Below are 20,439 nucleotides of genomic sequence, written 5' to 3' on the forward strand. Positions count from 1 at the left end.
AAGCCTGGTCTGGCTATTTGAGTTTGATTTGTGATGACTAGTCATATTTTGTATTTGTCTTTGTGAAAATATATGCGTTGCAACACATATAGGCAGGTAATGTGGAGAGATTTCTCCGGAGCTGTGTAACCTTGAATGGCGCAACGATTAAGTGCCATTTTCTTTATAATATTGCATATTTTGCATTATTTCTGAGCATGCCTGCTTTTAGCGCACTCCGTAAGTGGTGTTGCTGCTTTGGAAACCGGTTGAACCTCGAGGAATCTGCTCCGGCTCCCCCAGAGGGGACTCCTAATAGGGATATGTATGTGAAGCATGGTCTTTCTTCCATAATGTACAGCACAGTATGGAGGAAATATACTAAAAAAGATCCTGAGTTGCGATGGCCTTTGTATGGATCGTTTGATATACGTAAGATTGAGTATGTGGAACAGTGTATGTGTAAACGGCGTGCTCAGCAGGATATGTTTGAGTGTGTGCGGTTGTGGGTGAAGGAAGTGCGTGAGCGAGAGAAGCGTGAGAAAGCGCTGTTTGATAAAGAACAACGGAAGAATGATCATGTGCGAGCACAGGAAGCGAGGCGTCGGGAGGAAAGAGAACAGACGGAGAAGCAAGAGAAAGAACATAGGTTACAAGTCTCGGGTCAATATGCTGTTCGTCAGCCACTCTATCCTGTCCTTAATAATCATGACGATGATTTTTATTTATTAGATCGTTCTCCGCCTCCTTATGTCGGTGCGTCTGCCCCGAGGCCGCAAGATTCTGGATCGGGTTTGAGTAAGGTAGACACGCGGTCCATGTTATCGGCCGAGCGAATGGGTGAGCTTCGACAGTTTTCCTATCGTGCATGTAAGGGCAAGTTATCCCTTGATGAACTGTTGGCTTCTTGGGAGTCGTGGCAGGATAGGGAAAGGTTGTATTTCTTGGGACATTTTTCTGATGAAGTGATTACTGCCTTTCGGAAATATTCCAGTGTCTTTGAACCTGCTGATGTGGTATCAGATTCTAAAGCATTGCGTAATGGTGTTTTCTCTCCCTCTAAGGCGCCTGAGGCGGTTCGACGACTGTTTGCGTTGCGAGATGAGGCAGCAGACCTTAAAGAGAAAGCGCGCCAACATCTTGAGGAGGAAAAGCGGTCGGATTCGCGTACTGGAGGCGGCCATTCATCCACCTCTCAATCAGATAAGAGCGATCCAGTGCATGCTAAGCCAATGCGCGAGGCGGCGCCTTTGTATGTTCCTCCTAAAGGAGCGGGGACTAGCTCGGATATTACCTCCGCCGATGCTAAGGGATATTTTGTGTATAATTGGGTTTATACTCCCTGGCACAGGGCTGACGTCATGGCATTAAAGAATGCGTTGCCTGATCCCCGCAAGAATCCAGCGGCCTTCTACGAAGAAGTCGAGGGGGCCTTGAATTCTTGCGTTATGACCTTAGCGGATATAGACCTGTTCTTTGGCCTTATTCTACCACCGGATATGTGGCGATCTGTCCGAAAGGTAGATGATATAGTTGCCTTTAAGGCTCGGTGGTCTGACCTTGAGGATGAGGATAGGGAACGGAAGCCCGTGCAGAAACCACCCCAGAGTATCTTAGACCTCCCTACTGCTATTCTGACTAAGTTGAAGACAATTATCCCCCCTAAAAAGATTGATTGGAATATGTTAGCTTCATGTAAACAGAAAGTTGACGAGTCGGTTGCGGACTTCTTTACGCGTTTTGAGGAGACGTTTCATGATTTTAGTGGCCAGTCGCTTACTGATGATACGGGTCGCCACCTCTTTGCGGATAAATATGTGGCTAATCTGCTGCCGGCAGTTGCGGCCCGTTTAAAAGCGAGCGAAAGTTCTTGGTCTTCCGCAACACCGACGGCCCTCCTGACTATCGCCCAGTATTATGAGCGTCAGGAGCAAGAAGCAAAGGGCCAGGAGGAAAAGAAATCGAAAGATTTAAAAACAAAGGTGATGTTGGCACAAGTCTATGGCCCGCCCCGACGGGGTGGTAATAGAGGTAGGGGAGGATCTTATGGTCCTCCCTCGGGCCGATCTGATTTGAATAGGAACCAATGTGCGTATTGTAAGCAATCGGGTCATTGGGTTAGGGACTGCCCGGTGTTGCATGCATTGCGTCAGGGGCATACCCAGGGTGGCCCGCGAGGTAGAGGGGGTTTCTCGAACTTTAGAGGGAATTCTAACGAACAGGCTCGTTTTGACTCTGCTGGGCAGCACCGAGATAGATCAAATGTTTTCGATCGCCAGCATCAGTATCAAGTGTCGGGGATTGACCGATCGGGGTACCATGACTCTCAGCATGCATAGGAATGCGTTGGATGGGGGTTAGAATCAGTTGAGGTGCCGGTCGATCAGAAGGGTCCTTATGTATCGGCTGAGGTTTTGGGCTCTACTGATCAGTTCCTAGTGGATACAGGAGCGACACGTAGTGCGCTGTCTAAGCAATTGGTTCCGGGGGCTCCCCCATCCGGCTTAATGGTCACATCGGTAGGGTTTGACGGTACACTCTCCCGAAGCCCTCTTTCGCAGCCCCTCATGTTTAAGGTTGATTCTTTTTCTGCACCCTGTCCGTTTCTGCTTGCCCCGTACACACCGGACAACATTATGGGCCTTGATATGTTAAAACATTTTAGGGCTACGATCCGCTGCTCCCCTGCTGGTGTGCGGGTAATATTAAATGACAATTACCCCCGGTCTGAACGGATGTGTGCGATGTCAGAGGATGCGCTGTTAGCTACCCTCCCTCGTGCTTTGTGGGCAACGTCGGATACTGATGTGGGACAAATGGTGATTCCACCGGTCCACATTAGTGTCCAGGAGGGGGCGGTGTTACCACGCCTCCCACAGTACCGTATTTCCCAGGAGGGCGAAGAGGCTCTCGTACAGATAGTGCAGGATTTGATGGCGGTAGGGGTAGTGGAGGAAGTCCCCTACAATATTTGTAACAGTCCGATCCTTCCCATACTGAAAAAGGATACGGACGCCAGAGTTTATCGGTTTATAATTGATTTGAGAGAGGTAAACAAGATCGTGATACCTCAGTACCCAGTGGTTTCCGATATCACGACGTTGCTTACTTTGGTACCACCTACGGCGACTATGTTCTCAGTGATCGATTTGAAGAATGCCTTCTTTTCCATTCCCATTCACCCTGATAGCCGATATCTTTTTGGGTTTACATTAAATAATAGATCTTATCGTTTTTGTAGGATCCCACAGGGCTACACAGAAAGCCCTAGCATTTACAGTCAGGCTTTGAAAAGACAATTGGATTCCTTTGTTCTGCTCGAGGGGGTCGCCCTCATTCAATATGTCGATGATATCTTGCTGGCGGCTGACACCCTGGAGTTGTGTGAAAAAAGTACGTTATCATTACTTTCCTTTTTAGCATCACACAATCATAAGGTATCTAGGAAGAAATTGCAATTCTGTAGACCAAAGGTGACTTATTTGGGTCACCTTTTGTCTAAGGAGGGACGTGCACTCACACCGGATCGTATCCAAGTAATTTTGGACACACCGAGACCGTCCACACAGAAGGATGTGCGTGCATTTTTGGGCCTTGTTTCTTTTTGTAGACAGTGGATATTGGGGTTTTCACACATAGCTAAGCCATTGTTAGCCCTCTTGACAAAGGACACGCCTATCCCAATCCCTTGGTCAGATGAGTGTGATACTGCTTTTCAGCAACTACGACAGGCCCTTTGTTCAGCACCAGTGTTAGGGACCCCTGATTATGCAAAACCCTTTTCGTTGTATGTGCATGAGAAAGATGGATGTGCATTGTCAGTTTTAGTGCAGATGCACGGCGATAAGCAGCGCCCTTGCGCATATTTTTCAGCTGTACTTGATCCTGTCGCCCGAGCATTACCAGGGTGTTTTCGCTCGGTTGCGGCGACAGCTGTGTCAATACGCCAAAGTGAGGGAATTGTGTTATCTCATAAGTTGTTGGTATTAGTCCCCCATGCTGTCGATGCCCTGCTTAATCAAACAAAGACGCAGCATTTGACCAGTGCCCGTTTAACGGGATATGAATTGACACTTTTGGCTCCTCATATTACGTTGAAAAGGTGCGTAACGTTAAACCCGGCAACATTGTTGCCATACCCCGAAACCCAGCCTGAGGCGCGGAGAGTACATGATTGTATTCTCGTGACTGAGGAACAAACAAAGGGTCGTATTGATCTCCAGGATACGCCCTTTCCAGATGTAGATGGAGAACTGTGGGTGGACGGATCATGTCTGAAGCTACCAGATGGTACGACTTCAGCAGCGTATGCAATTACCACGTTGCAAACGATAGTGGAGACTGCACGCATACCACAGAAATCAGCTCAAGCAGCGGAACTGATAGCATTAACACGAGCATGTGAGCTCAGTACAGGATTATGTGTGAATGTTTATACAGATAGCCGCTATGCCTTCGGAGTAGCGCATGACTTCGGCCTACTCTGGAAGGAGAGAGGGTTTTTAACGTCACATGGAGTACAGATAATGCATGGAGAGTTAGTTCACAATCTTTTAACTGCATTGACATACCCAAAGAAAATTGCCATCGTTAAGTGTAGCGCCCATAGGAAAGTAGTTGACAAAGTTGGAGAAGGGAATGCGTTAGCAGATCGAGTAGCACGGGAGACTGCGATGCAGCCCGGTACTACTGCCATGTATGTAGTGAAGTCACAAGTAGAAAGATGGCATGATGCGAAGGAAGAAGTGCGAGAGATACAGAGGACCGCCTCTGACAAAGAACGGGAGCAATGGTCCAGTGAGGGAGAATTGGATGATGAGGGTTGCTGGAGAAATAAGCAGATGGATCGATGGAAATTACCCACAGCTTTTGTACAACCTATGGTTCAGATGGCACATGGGCTAGCACATGTTGGAGCTTCCGCAATTGTAAAATTGCTTACCCAAGTCTGGGAGCATCCAGAGATTGCTAGCACGGCAAAGAGGGTGGTGCAGACTTGTATGATCTGCTTGAGGTATAACCCAGGAAAGGGTACTCGAACTCCAGCAGGAGGATTCGTGACACCCACTGCACCCTTTGAGGTTTTGCAGATGGATTACATCCAGCTCGAGCGTTGTAACAATTTGAAGTATGTCCTAGTAGTGGTGTGTGCCTTTAGTAAATGGGTTGAGGCCTACCCTACGAAAGACAATACTGCAATGACTACTGCGAAGTTGCTGCTGAAAGAGTTCTTCCCTCGATATGGCGTCTGTAGACTTCTGTGGAGTGATAATGGGCCTCACTTTGTAGCGGATGTTATAAAGTATGTCTTGAAGGGCCTGGGCATCACCCAGAAGTTTCACACGGTATTCCACCCTCAGTCTGCGGGACTAGTCGAGAAGTATAATGGTACACTGAAGCTTAAGATCGCTAAAATTCAAGCTTCGACGTCTTTGACTTGGCCAGATGCTCTACCGCTGGCGCTATTGTCAATAAGATCGGTACCACACTCTCGAACTGGCCTTACACCGTATGAGATTGTCTTCGGACGGCCAATGAATATTTGGGGTCCGCCAAAACCTAAAGCTGTGTATGATGTACCGTGTGTAATGATGAACGATTATCTGGCACAGTTAACGGATAACTTGGTTTCTATTCATCAACAGGTCCGAGAGGCGCTCCCTGATCGGTCCACCGGTGAAGGACATGGTCTCCGACCTGGTGACCACGTGATGGTGAAAATCTTTGACAGAACAAACAGCTTGGAACCGAGATGGGTGGGTCCTGAGCAGGTCCTCCTCGCAACGAGGACGGCTGTGCGAGTCTCCAACAGAAAGAATTGGATCCATTCCCTGCACTGCAGGAAGGTGCCGCCCGGATTGGTGGAACCTACCGTGCTGACCGATCAATGAGAAATCTTGGCTGCAGAGACAGGCCGTGCTGCGGAGCCAAACGTCACTGAGGAGCTCTTTCCGGACCACGCGATTCCTGGAGGAAGGCGATATCATCTTCGACCAAGGAAGTGAGTTCTCCAGTACCGGGACATACTGTCAGAACGGCCCTTGGGTTAGTGAAACGGAGAGCCGATGAGGCAAGGGGGGGGGGATCAGCCCTGCATTAGTGTAGCGACACCCGTCTTGGCCCGCTGGTGAAGAAATCGACCGCTGCCCAAGGGGAAGAGTTCTGACAGACTTTTAGTTTCAGGAAGATATTGGGTTTTTACTTTGACATGGAGAAAAAGAAAATCCTTTGTGCATTAGGGTTCATGTTGACAGTAGCCATTGTTGGGATAACCACATGGTTCGTGGAGGATGTAACTCCCGCTCGGAAAATTCTTGTGTTGACAACCCCGGTGCCTGAGGAGCACTACTTTTATACATTACCGTATCAAGAGTTGAAGCATCGACAGTCTTACTTGAACAACACTTTCATCCAGATGCTGCATCATACCCACGTTGCTACGAACGCTACGAACTGTTGGATATGTGGGATGATGCCAGCTCATCAGAAGAAAGGAGGAACGCCATTTATACCACTTCCTTTCTCTCATAATGGCTCTTGTAGAGCATGGTATACTTTGCTTTTTGCCACTCGGAGACCGACAGTGGGACGATTGCTCTTCAGACTCAATAAAGAATGCCATCAAGATAAAAATGGGTATCCACAAGCGAATGGGACAATTTGGGAGTGGGAAGAGTACCGACCAGACAATGAATCCATTCCCTACATCTTCACGAATACAAGAGACACTGTGGGAAAGGACAAATTTGTGATTCAAGTAGCGCAAGCTCAAGCGGATCTGTGTGTCCAGAGTGTGGGTTTTATTCCTGTTGGTGTTAGTGATTGTATTACTGTTCTGAACATTGATGGGTTGAACAATAGTACCTTTTTAGCCTCCCATAATACGTACTTTGTGTGTGGAAATAAAGGTTATTACCGTCTGCCGGCTGGGTGGTCTGGGGTATGCTATGTATCATTCCTATTACCTCCTGTATTCCTAGCACCCGCATCTTATCATAAGGATCTGAAATTATTGAATAATGTGACTGTAAATAGGTATAAACGTACTTTATCAATTGATGATGTAGATCAGACTGATACCAGTCTGCAACAGTATATTGATTTTAACTTAGGACTGTTTTTCTTTGTTGGAACTGCTCTGAACAGTAGGAAGATCCGAAGATTAACAAGAGTGGTAGAGGCTGTGACAAATCAGACTGCTGCTGCTCTTGGGAATCTTACAGAGGAATTGCAAATTACTAGAATTGTTGCATTGCAGAATCGTATGGTATTAGACGTTATGCTAGCTGACAGAGGAGGAGCATGTAAAATTATTGGAAGTAGCTGTTGTGTGTTTATCCCTGATCATACGCCATCAGTTTATAATGCCATCAATAAACTGCATAAAATTGCAGCTGAGATCCATACAGAAAACGGCACTTGGTCCTTTTCTGGATGGTTTTGGGCGTTAATTACTGCCTGGGGATGGAAGGTTTTAACTGGTCTCTGTATTATTGTTGCAGTTCTGTTCTCGTGCTGTATCTGTGTTCAGTGTGGTCCCTTGCTCTGTTCTGTATGTGTATCATTTTGTATCCCCGATAAGAAAGCTATTGCCAATGTGGCTCATCAGAAACGTTTAGCTAAAGAAGTCGAAGAAATGATGACAATTGACATATATGATGATTACCCTAACACACCGGATGTCTTCAGTGAATGCTGAAAGGGTCGTCTGTTGTAAATTGAAACAACGATGTGATTAAGCATTTACTAAAGACATTAATTCCCTTTCTAGATCATGTTTTCTCTGTTATGTTGACCGAAGTTCGGACTCCATTTTGTATTGTCATGCTTCCACGTGTTCCCCACGAGAAGAGTCCAACCTCTGTGTTGGTTGCTCTTGTAATCTGCCTAGTAACAGTCTATAAATAGCTCCTTTGTCCATCTGGCGCATGCCCAGAACTGACCACATCTGTTATCAGTTAGCCTTGACCATGTTTTCGCGGGCTCAAGGAGTGTGTTAGCTCCGCCCGCATATTGATTCAGTATCGAAAATGACCATAAATGGTAATGTTCTTCGGCCTCATGTTGTATCCACCCACTTATGAGCCCCTCTATTGTGTATAAAAGGGGACCATGTACGTAAGTTCTTTGTGCTACTCCATGCAATACTGAAGAGTGTTGTGTGGATTGTAGGACCACTCTTAAGGGTTAATAAATGCTGTCTTTGTACTTTGCAGTTTCCGTGCCAACTTCCTTATAGATTCCATTACAGGAGAGCGAACCCTTGTGTCCTGTGGGCCTAGCTGGGGCCTGTATTCATCACACTAACTGGTGCTGATGTAACAGCTGGACAAAGGAATTGTTATAATATTCAGTTCTTCTAATGAGTTCATGTTGAGGAAGGGTATGAAAGAGATGTGGAGAGACGATAGAAGAAGACGAAGAGGAAGAAGGAGAGACAACTTTTTGCTGCGGAGCATAAATAATCCAACCTATAAACGCCAAAGCAATACACAATAATATAATAATACATAAGGTTATATTGAAACGACTGTACATTAATTTATAGGATTCTTTCTGTATTTCATCCTTTCTCTCTCTTTTGCTTTGTGTAGTTTCCATCTTTCTAATGGATGCTCACGGCAATCTTCCTCGATCACTCAATTATGATTATCTGCCGTCCTATGACACTGCAAGTCCTGCAGGCCTATTGCCACTACTCAAGTCACAATTAAGACTCCTACCGTGACCCTGCAACCGGGACAGAATACTACACAAGAGAGAAATCTTAAGAGTTCTTTGTTCTAGGTCTTAGATTGTAGTGTTCTTTTCCAGGTGTTGTCTGATCTTGGAACAATGTTCGTGGATTGGTCGTATCTAAGCGACGATGTGATGGTATTGCTTCCTGCAGAATGTCGTCGTCCTCTTTCTCAGACAATGTCCCATTCAGGTGTGCATCACTAAAGGGCACGAATCGTGGAACCTTCTCACTCTCAGAATCACCAACACCTCTACGAACCCACTGATCAAAAGGTAGAGGCAAAGGCACTTTCTTACAATGCACACCGTGAATCCAATTTTTCTTTCCTTCAACTTTGACTGCTGTTCTCGTGGTTAGCAAAACCATTCGGGGCTCTCTCCACCTGGGTTCCAAATTTTTCGGCCTTTGGAATTTCTTGGTACAGACCCAGTCACCGGGTCGGATGGAATGACCTGGGTCGGTGGAAGCCTCTGGTAAAGCACTCTGAACCTGTTGATGGAGAACACGCAATTTAGTCGTAAGGTCATGCAGGTAGTCAATCAACATTGGATATGGCAAGTCTGAGTATTTCTTAGGGCGAGGGACTCCCCATATATTAGCCGGGCGTCCAAAAAACACTTCGTAAGGGCTAAGTCCCAAATGAGAATTTACTGCAGATCTGGTGGACAGCAGAGCCAATGATAAAGCATCGGGCCAATTGAGTCCTGTACTAGCCTGATCTTTCGCTAGTTTTAACTTTAAGGTTCCGTTGTAGCATTCTACTAAACCCGCTGACTGTGGATGATTTGCCGCATGGAACTTTTGCTTGATAGCAAGACTCGCACAACCTTTTTGCATGACTTGGCCAACAAATTCGCTCCCATTGTCACTCCAGACAATGCGCGGCAAACCAAACCTGGGGAAAAATTCTTTTAGTAGAACTTTAGCTGTTGATAAGGCTGTGTTGTCTTTTAAAGGGTATGCTTCTATCCATCTCGAAAAGACGCATACTACCACCAGAACGTATTTGAGGTTATTGCATCGCTCCATATGAATATAATCGATTTGTAACACCTCAAATGGATATGTTGGAGGAGCAAAGTGACCCGCTGGAGTTGGGGTTCCCTTTCCCGGATTGTACATTAAACAAATAATACAATGTTTCACTACATTGTCTGCGCATTTTGGGATTTGTTCATTTTGCCACACTGGAGCCAGAAGTTTGCATATACCTTTTGCACTTAAGTGGGCTGGACCATGTGCCATAGTAACCACTGGGAGTACATAGGCATCTGGTAACAGCCAACGTTGATGTTCAGATAGTTCCACCCAACAACCCATCTCATCCAACATTCCTGTACTTTCTTTCCACTTGCTCAACTCTTTCTCTGAAGCCTCTTTCTGAATCGCTCTTACACTTTCCACTGTACCCTCATACATTCCTCTCTCTCTAACCCAATTCGCAGGACCCGCCACATACATTCGACTTGTTGCATCTCTCGCTGTCTTTTTCGCTATTTCGTCTGCAAATGCATTTCCTTGGCCAACATCATCTGTAATCTTTTTGTGTGCACTACACTTCACAATCGCTATTTGGGTGGGTAAGACAAGTGATTCAAGGAAATCAGTCACTAACTGGCCATGTTGTATTTTGGTGCCATGTCAAGTGAGGAATCCCCTTTCCTTCCTAAGACGCCCAACATTAAACGCTACACCAAAGGCATATTGGCTGTCGGTGTACACGTTTACTCTTTTTCCTTTTGACAGTACACATGCTCTCGTTAATGCTATCAATTCTGCTGCTTGATCCGAATTGTGTCTAATACGTGCTGTTTCCACAACTGTATGCAAAGTAGTTACAGCATAGGCTGAAACTGTATCACCATTAGGCATTTTAAAACAAGAACCGTCTACCCATAGAGTTCCATCCGGATTCTCTAGTGGTGTGTCTTTCAAATCAATTCTTCCTTTTGTCTCTTCCTCAGTACGGAAGAAACAATCATGTTGCTCCTCAACACTTTTCTCATCTGGAAGGGGCAACAGAGTAGCCGCATTTGGGGTATTACATCGTTTGATGTGTATGTGACTAGCCAACAGTGTCAGCTCATATCCAGTTAGACGAGCACTCGTAAGGTGCTGCGTTTTCGTTCTGTTTAACAAAGTATCCACTGCATGTGTTACCATGACAATGAGAGTGTTATCTAACACTCTTCCAGCAGACTAACAAATAGAAATTGCTGCTGCTGCTGTCGCTTTGAGACAACTGGGCAATGCTTTAGCTACAGGATCTAACGTAGCTGAAAAATAGGCACATGGCCGCTGTTTATCTCCAAATTGCTGTGTTAAAACTAACAACGCACAACCTTCTCTCTCGTTAACATAGAGCGTAAAAGGCTTACTGTAATCGGGAGTACCCAATACAGGAGCAGAACACAGAGCAGTACGTAAGTCAGTAAAACTCTTTTGGCATTCATCAGTCCAAGGAAGGGGCTGAGGCGTATCTTTTAAAGTGAGTGTCAACAAAGGCTTGGCCAACAGAGAGAAGTTAGGGATCCACTGCCTACAATAAGAAGTAATACCCAGAAAGGCACGTACTTCCCTTTGTGTGGTTGACATAGACATTTGCATAATCGCCTGAATTCGTTCTGGTGTTAATCGTCGTCCCTCCTTTGATAGGAGATGACCCAAGTAGGTAACCTCTCGACAGACAGATTGTAATTTGGAAGGTGAAACCTTATGATTCAGATTAAACAAATGACGTAACAATGCAACAGTGACATTTTTGCAAATATCTTCTGAATCAGCAGCGACCAACAGGTCATCCATGTACTGGATAAGAGCTGCACCAGACGGCAAATGAAAAGTATCAAGATGACATTTTAAAGCTTGGCTGTAAATGGAGGGACTTTCACAATAGTCCTGAGGTGCGCGCTTAAACCGGAAGCTTCGGCCTCCAAGAGAGAAGTCAAAAATGTCTCTACTCTCTTCTGCAATGGGAATACTAAAGAAGGCATTCTTTAGATCGATAACAGAGAACCAATTCGCTGTGGAAGGTATCATTGTCAACAAAGCAGTGATATCTGGAACAACAGGAAATTGCAGTACAACAATTTTGTTTACCTCCCGCAGATCAATCACGAAACGATATACAGGTGGCTGAGAAGGATCAGTGCATTTAAGAACAGGAAGAATAGGACTATTGCATGTGTTACCTCTTGTTTCTTCAACCACACCGTTCTGAATCAAATCATGAATGATTTCCAAAAGCGCTTTCTCACCTTCAGTGGAAATTCTATACTGTGGGATGCGCGGTAATTCAACATTAGGCTTAAGAGTGACAACATAAGGTGGAATCTCAAGACAATCCACATCATTCGGACCCGTGGCCCAAAGCGTTGCCGGAAGAGAAAGCAATTCAGGTGGAAACTGATCTTTGGACAAATACATTGGAGAGATCAGTTTCTGTCCTAAAGTAAGATGTACACCAAAAGGAGAACAATATATCATAGCATGCATTCTTTTCAATAGGTCCAAACCCAACAGATTCTCACCGCAACCATTCCTTAAGAGAAGTGGAGCTTCCAAATCATAAGGGCCAATTGAAATGGGCAAAGGGCAAGAAACTGGATTGCGAACAGGGGCGCCAGAAAATCCTACAGAAACATTCGTTAAGCCAGACAAAGGTGCCCCAGGGAGTTTAGAATGAATGATTGAACTTCTCATCGCCCCAGTATCTAGCAGAAATGGCTCTGAAACACCCATTGTAGTGACATTAACATAAGGTCCATTCTGATCTACTGGAACCGACACAACTCCCTTACTTTGTCCATGGCTGTCCTAGTTGGCATGAAGACTTTCATTTCCGTTTTCAATGTAATGGTCTTCATTGTAATACTGTGTAGACCTAACATTTTGCTGATCAAAGTAGTTCATGGAATTGGGAGAAGGAAGGGCACGCTGTTCTTGAGTCAACACACCTCGACCTCTACCTCTGTTTGCTGACTGGAGGCCAGCACGACCTCGTGGAGCAGATAATGCTCCATTGCGCTGCAATAAAACCGGACAACTACTCTTAAAATGACCTTCCTCTTTACAATAGGCACATTGATTAGGTCCTAACAAAGGTCGCGGAATGTATGGTTCAGGTTTTTGATACAACCTCGAAAACTGCGGAGGCTGCTGTAACTGAGGCTGAGCATAACGAGGAGCATAAGCTTGTTGCAAGAGAACCTTCGTTTTTAGTTCTTTCGTCTTTTTCTCTTGCTTTTCTTTTTCTTCTTTATCTCTATTTTCATAATATTGTGCAGTAGCCAATATCTGAGCAGAAGAAGAAACAGCCCATGAACTTTCTGAATCTTTCAATTTGTGTGACAGCTCGGGAAGCAAATTAAATACGAATTTGTCCACAAATAATCGCTGTCCACCCTCTGTAGCCATATCTTGACCACTGTGATCAATAAATGTCTCCTCGAAACGAGTGAAGAAATCAGAGACACTTTCATCTTTCTTCTGTTTGCATGCTGCTAATTTATCCAAGTTAACTCTTAATGCAGGCATCATAGTTTTCATTAATGTAATAATCCTACCAGGGAGTTCCGAAATCAAAGCGTCAGGCTTTGCACCACCCACTTGATCTTTATCCTTGGCAGTTATAACATCCCAAGTAGCACCTAATTCCTGCGCGTGATACTCTTTACGAATCTTAGCCCATATTGTCTGTGGGACTACATTTCTTATTAACATATCGATATCAGCTAGATTCATGATGCAAGCATCAACTGTCTGTGATAATTCTTTATAATAACCTGCAGGGTTCTTACGAGGATCTGGCAGAGTCTGCTTAAGGGCCAAAACTTCAGACCGTTTCCAAGGGACATGTACCCATATACGTTGAAAATGAGCAGGAATAGGTGGATTTCCACCTGCTGCTGTAACCTCGTCCTTCCATACTGGAGGACCTCTCTCATGGGATAATTTTTCAGTGTTAGTTTAACCGACGGATCAGAATCAAGGAAAGCTTGAGAGGACAATAAGGATCTCTAAGAAATAAGTGTCCTTACAGCTTTTTCAACCTTAGAACCCACAACAAGTCCTTTATCAAAATCAGTCTGAACATCTAACAGATCTAGTGGGATCGGACTCGAATTTACATCTTCCCATTCCTTAATGAGAGTATCACACATTGCATTAAAAACATATCTTTGCGTAGGCGCATTCCATTGCGAGAAAGTAGACATAATATCAAGCACACTGTATTGAGGACCCTTTTTGATCCATTTACGTGCAAGGGAGTCTAACCTTTCTCGTTCTTCAAAATCTGGGAACTGACTACGAGACTGTCTTCGAGCAAAAGCCGGAGACATATTTAAAGCTTCAAAGAAAGGAGATAAAATACCAGTGACAGTATCTGTGAGACGCTTACGCACAGACGGAGAATTGGACATAAGAATTGGAGACAAAGTATTAGGAGAACTGACAGGAGGAGAACCGATAATTGCAGGAGGAGCAGAAGGCAAAGGAGATCTAAGATCAGGAGATGAAGGCAAAGAAGTTGAAGTTAATGGTAAAACCAGCAAAGGCGGTAATACTGGAGGAGGCAAATGCGGAAGAGCCGGAACAGGCGGAGGTACCGCTGGCGGCTGAACAGGCAATTGGGGTGCATTGGCACTTTGTGCATAGGGCGGAGGCAACCTCAATAAATGGGACATTAGGGGATCTTCCTCTATATCTTTCTTGTTTTCAGAAGGGGAAACAGGCAACTTCGGATAGCATTTATCTATCGCCATGCGATGCTGTCTCTCTGAAATTTCAGTCGCATTATCAATTTCATCATCTTTGAATTGTTGGGTAGCCTGAATAATTGTCATACCCTGTGCTTTTCTATCTCGTTTTGTTTGCTTAATTTCTTTCTGTTTGGCTTCCTTACGCCAAAGGCAGAAAGAGTCAAACATTGCCGGCCGGGCTTTTCTTTTGAATAGAACTGCTTCTAAATTGTCTAACACATCAGGATCAAAACTACCATTTTCTGGCCATTTTAAAATACCATCTTTCTTCGTGTATCGGGTCCATGTCTCGTTAAAGGCAATGGGGCCGATACCATGTTTCGAATAGAGCTCATATGTGGGAGTTCCAACCGAAGGAATCGGACAAGAGTCCTCAAGTCGGGAATCCCTATTACAACCAAAGCAACAACATTTTCCAAACTTAGTCAGATCAGGCATCTCGTGATTTCACCGGACTGTTCACAAACTTCAAGGGGGTAAAACTCAGTTTACGCAGCACAAATGCACTTACCCTCGGCTTCGGCTATTGCAATAGTCGATTCTAAGGACCACAAATACTAAGAAAACAAAGAACAAAATTGTGGGCGCGACCCACGAAGATACTTAACTAAGGACGTCTTCTTACACCAACAGAGGCCCGTCTATCGTCTCGCCTTACCATACATCACCAAAGAAAGGGCCAAGGCATGAAAGAAATGATTGATAAACATTGTCTGGACATACATTTAGGGATTTGTAGGAAGTGGTCTGTAAATGGTAGTGTTTAGGGATAGATTTATAGATTTTCTTTTTTTTAAATGTTGATTGCCGTGTGGATCCGGGGATCCACCATGAGGTTACATGGGGGGCGCTGAGTGAAGCGGATCCATTCGTAAATCCACGAATCTCTCCCAAAATCGCAACAGAATTGGGCTCTCCGGAGAGGAGTCAAACAAAGGCTTAATAAATGTGACCATTCAGAAGAGCTGTATGATTAGTAAGAAAATGAAACCATTGTTTCTATTTGTTTGCAGCCTCTGTAACATTGAAAGCCAAGTTGAATAGGGTGTCACTAATGGTTGCCTTGAATGAGAGTGGTCAACCATTCTTCTGCTTTGTTTCTGTGTGCTTTCAGGAGATACGTTTGACAACCTGTTAGAGGGAAAGAAAAATACCCACCAACAATCACATTTAACAGGTATATAAGCTGTAGCACAAACAAGTTGATACAGAAGGAGTGAGTGTTAGAAAGGTGAGCAGGAGGTTTGAGGAAACTAAAAGGAAATGTTGAAAGGGAATAGAAGTGTACTGATCAGGAACTATGAATGAAAAGTGGTGAAGAAAAACAAAACGCAGGTATACACCAATGTAGGGAGTGACACAAGGAGTGGAATGCTAATGTATACAGTGAGATATTAAGGCATTTTATTATGTGTGCATTTATGCAATGGCATAAACATAGATATGTAGATTAAGATGAGCTGCTTCACATTAGTGCTTTTGCTGAGACAGCATGGTATAGCAAAATATATTTACTTTTCACGCATAATGATATAGTTATGCACACAGTAACAGTGCATAGAATACAGTAATGCATACATTTACAGTCAGAAGGAAGCTGATGTGTGCACTAAGTCACTCGGAGAGATATTGATACATGCAGTTAGATAATTATCTAAATTATAAAATGTAAGGTGAAATACCCAGAGAGAAAATGAAGTATGAAGCAGAACATGTCGATATTGTGGAGGATTTAGTGTGAAATCAAAGTACACAGTTATATATACAGGAACACACTTAAAGAGAGAGGCCCAAAGTAATGGGCTGTAATACAGGTAAGACATACAGAAAAGTACTGAAAGATCCTAAGCTGACACTGTAATGTAGGGACAACCCCTATGAAGTAGATAGTAAACTTCCTAGAAAGATAACCAGCAAAATAATAATAGTGGTATTTACAGGACCAGATATACAATGAGACATAAAATAATAGACTAAGTATAAACATGTGCACACATGAATATCTAGAACAATACATTCACTGTATCTGAAATACCTATGAATAAGAGAGGTAGATGGATAGACAGTTATACGTGTGTACTGTACAAAGCGGAGGAAAGAATAAAAGCACAGATTGTTATGCATAACTATTTACAAACTGTAGAGTAGAACTATATGGAAGATATGGACACAGTGATGCGTTCACGAATACACTAACACACTCAATTAAGCATACAGTTAGACACCCTGGGAGACATTGATGCATACAGTTATAGAGTCATAGACACATTGATGCACTCATTGACTAACTCAGACACTTAGTTATATAGACACTCAAAACGCCTAGGACAGATTAATAAATACACTGAGGCCCCCATGCACACAGTAATATCCTCACTGACTGATGTATACACTAACTTATACATACAATCACACACTATGGTACATATTGATACATACACTGACACAGTCATGTGTACAGGAATGCATTAACTGTTACACTCACACAGTCACCTATAAACTCAGTTAGATATCCTGGGTATTTTGCTATATAAACAAGGACACCCATGAATAACCTGATACAGTCCCTGAGCTACTCATGTACTCACTGATACATACATTTGGAAACAATTGTAGACACTAATACATACACTGATACACTCATAAACGCAGTGATGTATTGAGTGATGTAGGTACACACTAACTTATACACACACTCAGATCCCATGAGAGAGTGATAGATAAAGTGAGACACTGACATGCCCTTATACAGACAGTGAGATATTCTGTAACACACTGATACATACGCTGAGACATCTGTGGATACACTGATGCAGTTATTTACTTAGTCAAATACTCTCTGATAAATACAGTGGGACAGAGTAACACATACAGTGACACACAAAAGGACACATTAATGAAGTCAGTGACTCATTGACATATTCAAAGTTATGCTTAACATATCTATAATACATACATCCAAGAGAGGTAGATTGATACAGTATTATATCTGTGGACTGCGGAAAGGAGAGTAAAAAATAAAAGGAAAGTGTGTCTTGTATATCTGATTACACACCCTAACCTAAAGAATGAGAAATTAGTCAGTAAATTAGTACTAAAGTTATTTGTTGTAGATGTTAAGTTATTCTTTATGTTTTGATAGACATATAATTTTATTTGAGAAATAAGATTTACAATGCTTGACAAGAGAGAAAGATGAAAGAAAGAGACAAACACAATAAGGAGGAGAAGATCCAAAGGAAAAAAGAGAAGATGGATAGAGTACTAAGCAGTTTCTCCCCAAAAAATTAATAAAATTCAAAATGTGACTACGGAGTTGTCTAAAAATAGAATTTACACATCAAGTGGAAAAAAGCAAGAAGTAAGTGTTTCTGAAAGTAGGAAATGGTCTAAGAAATCAGGGACTTTGTAATGGAGACAGAAACAGTTTAAGGAGTTAAAAGTAAAAATGTTTCAGACTAGAGTAAAACAAAAATTGCTGAAAAGGATGAAAAATTATAACAAAACAAGTGATGTACTTTAGTATAAGGAACACATTGAGAGTGTTGTTGAGAAAGCATTTGCTCTGAAGAGGAAAGTATTTATATTAATATTGAATAGAATGAGAACACTAGACAAAACAGAGTTGTGTATAACAAAAGAATTGTTAGAAAAAGGCTAATTATTAGAAGAAAAATTCTTTTACAAATTTTTCAAAGGTTGATGGAAGCACACCTCTAGTACAGAACCTTATTTTAATGAAGCAAACTATTTACAAGGGAACACACTAGTGCATTTAATACACACATGGAGCTGTAGTGTTAATTGCAGTATTTGTCAGGAGTCAATTAATTTATGAAAGATTTTAGACGTTGCTTTCCATCCAGACATCTCATACAAAAAATTGCAATTTTGCAATGATTAGATCCATACAAAGTAAGAAAATATAGTAATTTACAAGGACATTTTTGGGCATATCTTTCAAGGAAAGTTTGCGTACGTACCTTTTATCATTTCGAAATGTTAGCTGTTTACCACTCCAAAATATGAACTTTGGTTAGAAAACTTTACAATGTAAAAACTCCTTTCTTATGTTTATGAGAGATGAATAGAGTTTTATTGTATTGTACTCTAGCAGAGGTATAAAAGGTTTGTTAATATATTCAGTAGAGGAGTCTAGAGAAAATGTGCAGTTGGCCACTAGAGGTGTAGAAGAACAGGATACAGAAATTAGTACTGAAAACTTTGCACCACAGATTTTAAAGTTTAACAAAGTTTGCTCAGAGAAACCAAACTGCATTTGTATTTGTTGCCGACACACTCACTACAATATGCAAACTCACAATGTAGTTGTTTGCTCTAAAGCTGAAAAAGAGAACAATGATAAGTGGCAAGAATTTGGTGCATATTTATTTGTTTAGGAAAGATTTGATTGTCCACATAGCAGATTATATGTGAGCAGTGCTTTGATAAGGTAGAGAATAATAAAATGCCAGCTAAAGCCATATATATAAAGTTACAATTGGCGTTTAAAGTACTAAATGTTCATGAATCAATTGTAATAGAGTATACATCAATGCCAAGCCCTAGGGGCTTATTAGGATGGCGGGCGGAGGTACAACCACGTTGCTGGGGGAAAATGTCTTTTCCGGCACTCCAGCAACAGTCTTCGCGCCCGCCATATTACAATGGGCAAACATAGCCCATTTCCCGTCCCCCGCCGTGCGACATGAACCACCAGTAATAGGTGCCCGCCACAGCGCGGTGGGCGCCAATAGAGATCCACCGCCATTCGGAGTGAAGTCCCATCCGACGTACAAATCACGATGCCCCAAACAGCCCGTCACAGCGCAGCGGAGAAACCATCCACCCAGAGACGGCGGAAACACGACAGCGGAGTGCGATACCAGACTCCCGGTCCCCTCCACTTAGTCCAGACCACAATGGATCCAGCTCTACAAGCCTTTCCGGTGCTGTACCTCCTCCACTACCAGCAAGTAATGCACCGTTGCGGACAACGTCGCAGGTACGCAAATACACAACTCCGCACACAATCACAACACACAACTCCTGTGCTGACATATGGTTCCTGTCTTCATCAGACACTGTGGTGGGGACAGGAACATATCCCCCAGTGTACCCACACATGTCCTGCCTGTCAGGCACCCACCCCTCCACATCCTGGTCATCCATCAATCGCAAAATCACTGCAATGTCCCGGTCACATCACCGCAGTGGTGCAGACGTGGGAAAAAAGATTTACAGGGCCCGACCTCCACCCTACACACACTATGCTTCCCACACCTATTTGGGGACATGCTGTGTGCTCCTCCTGTGCACCCCTGCACAATTCATCTTCCAGGTTTAGCCAGACTCTGCATCTCACACACCAAACAACCAGGGAGCCTGTCTTAGAAGGTGGGGGTGAAGAGGAACACCCTGCACAGAAGCTCAGGGGCAGGGCATCCCTCCTCCTCACACCTACCTTCCACTCATGTCAAGCAAACTGAGTCTAATCACATAATGAAGACTCACACTGCATATGAACATCCACTGAACTGTCCACACTGCCTGCCAAGTCACTCAGACACACACCACACTGACACACAGCCACATACACATACCAGATGTCAGCAGCAATGGAGGACAATAAATGGGCTAGCCAAAGGTGAAGTGGACAGTGCTGGAAAGACATGGAGCAAGCCACAAAGCTTGTGCACATCACATGCAAGAGAAGGGACATATCACACCACCCTCAGGCCATCAGATCAGACATGGGTGGCACAGCGAGTGAAATTAAACCAAAGTGACCGCTGTGCAACGCCTCAGGGAGACAGCAAGGCAAGCCATGCATAGGCATAGGAATGATAGGAAGTGTCTGAAGTCAAACAGTGATCAGCCATACATCTGTGTCAACTTACTTGACGTGTGTATGTCATCAGCACAACAAACATGGCTCATTGTCATTCTCCCTGACTG

Source organism: Triturus cristatus, chromosome 7 (genome assembly GCF_964204655.1).
Source record: "Triturus cristatus chromosome 7, aTriCri1.1, whole genome shotgun sequence".
Classification (NCBI taxonomy): Eukaryota; Metazoa; Chordata; class Amphibia; order Caudata; family Salamandridae; genus Triturus; species Triturus cristatus.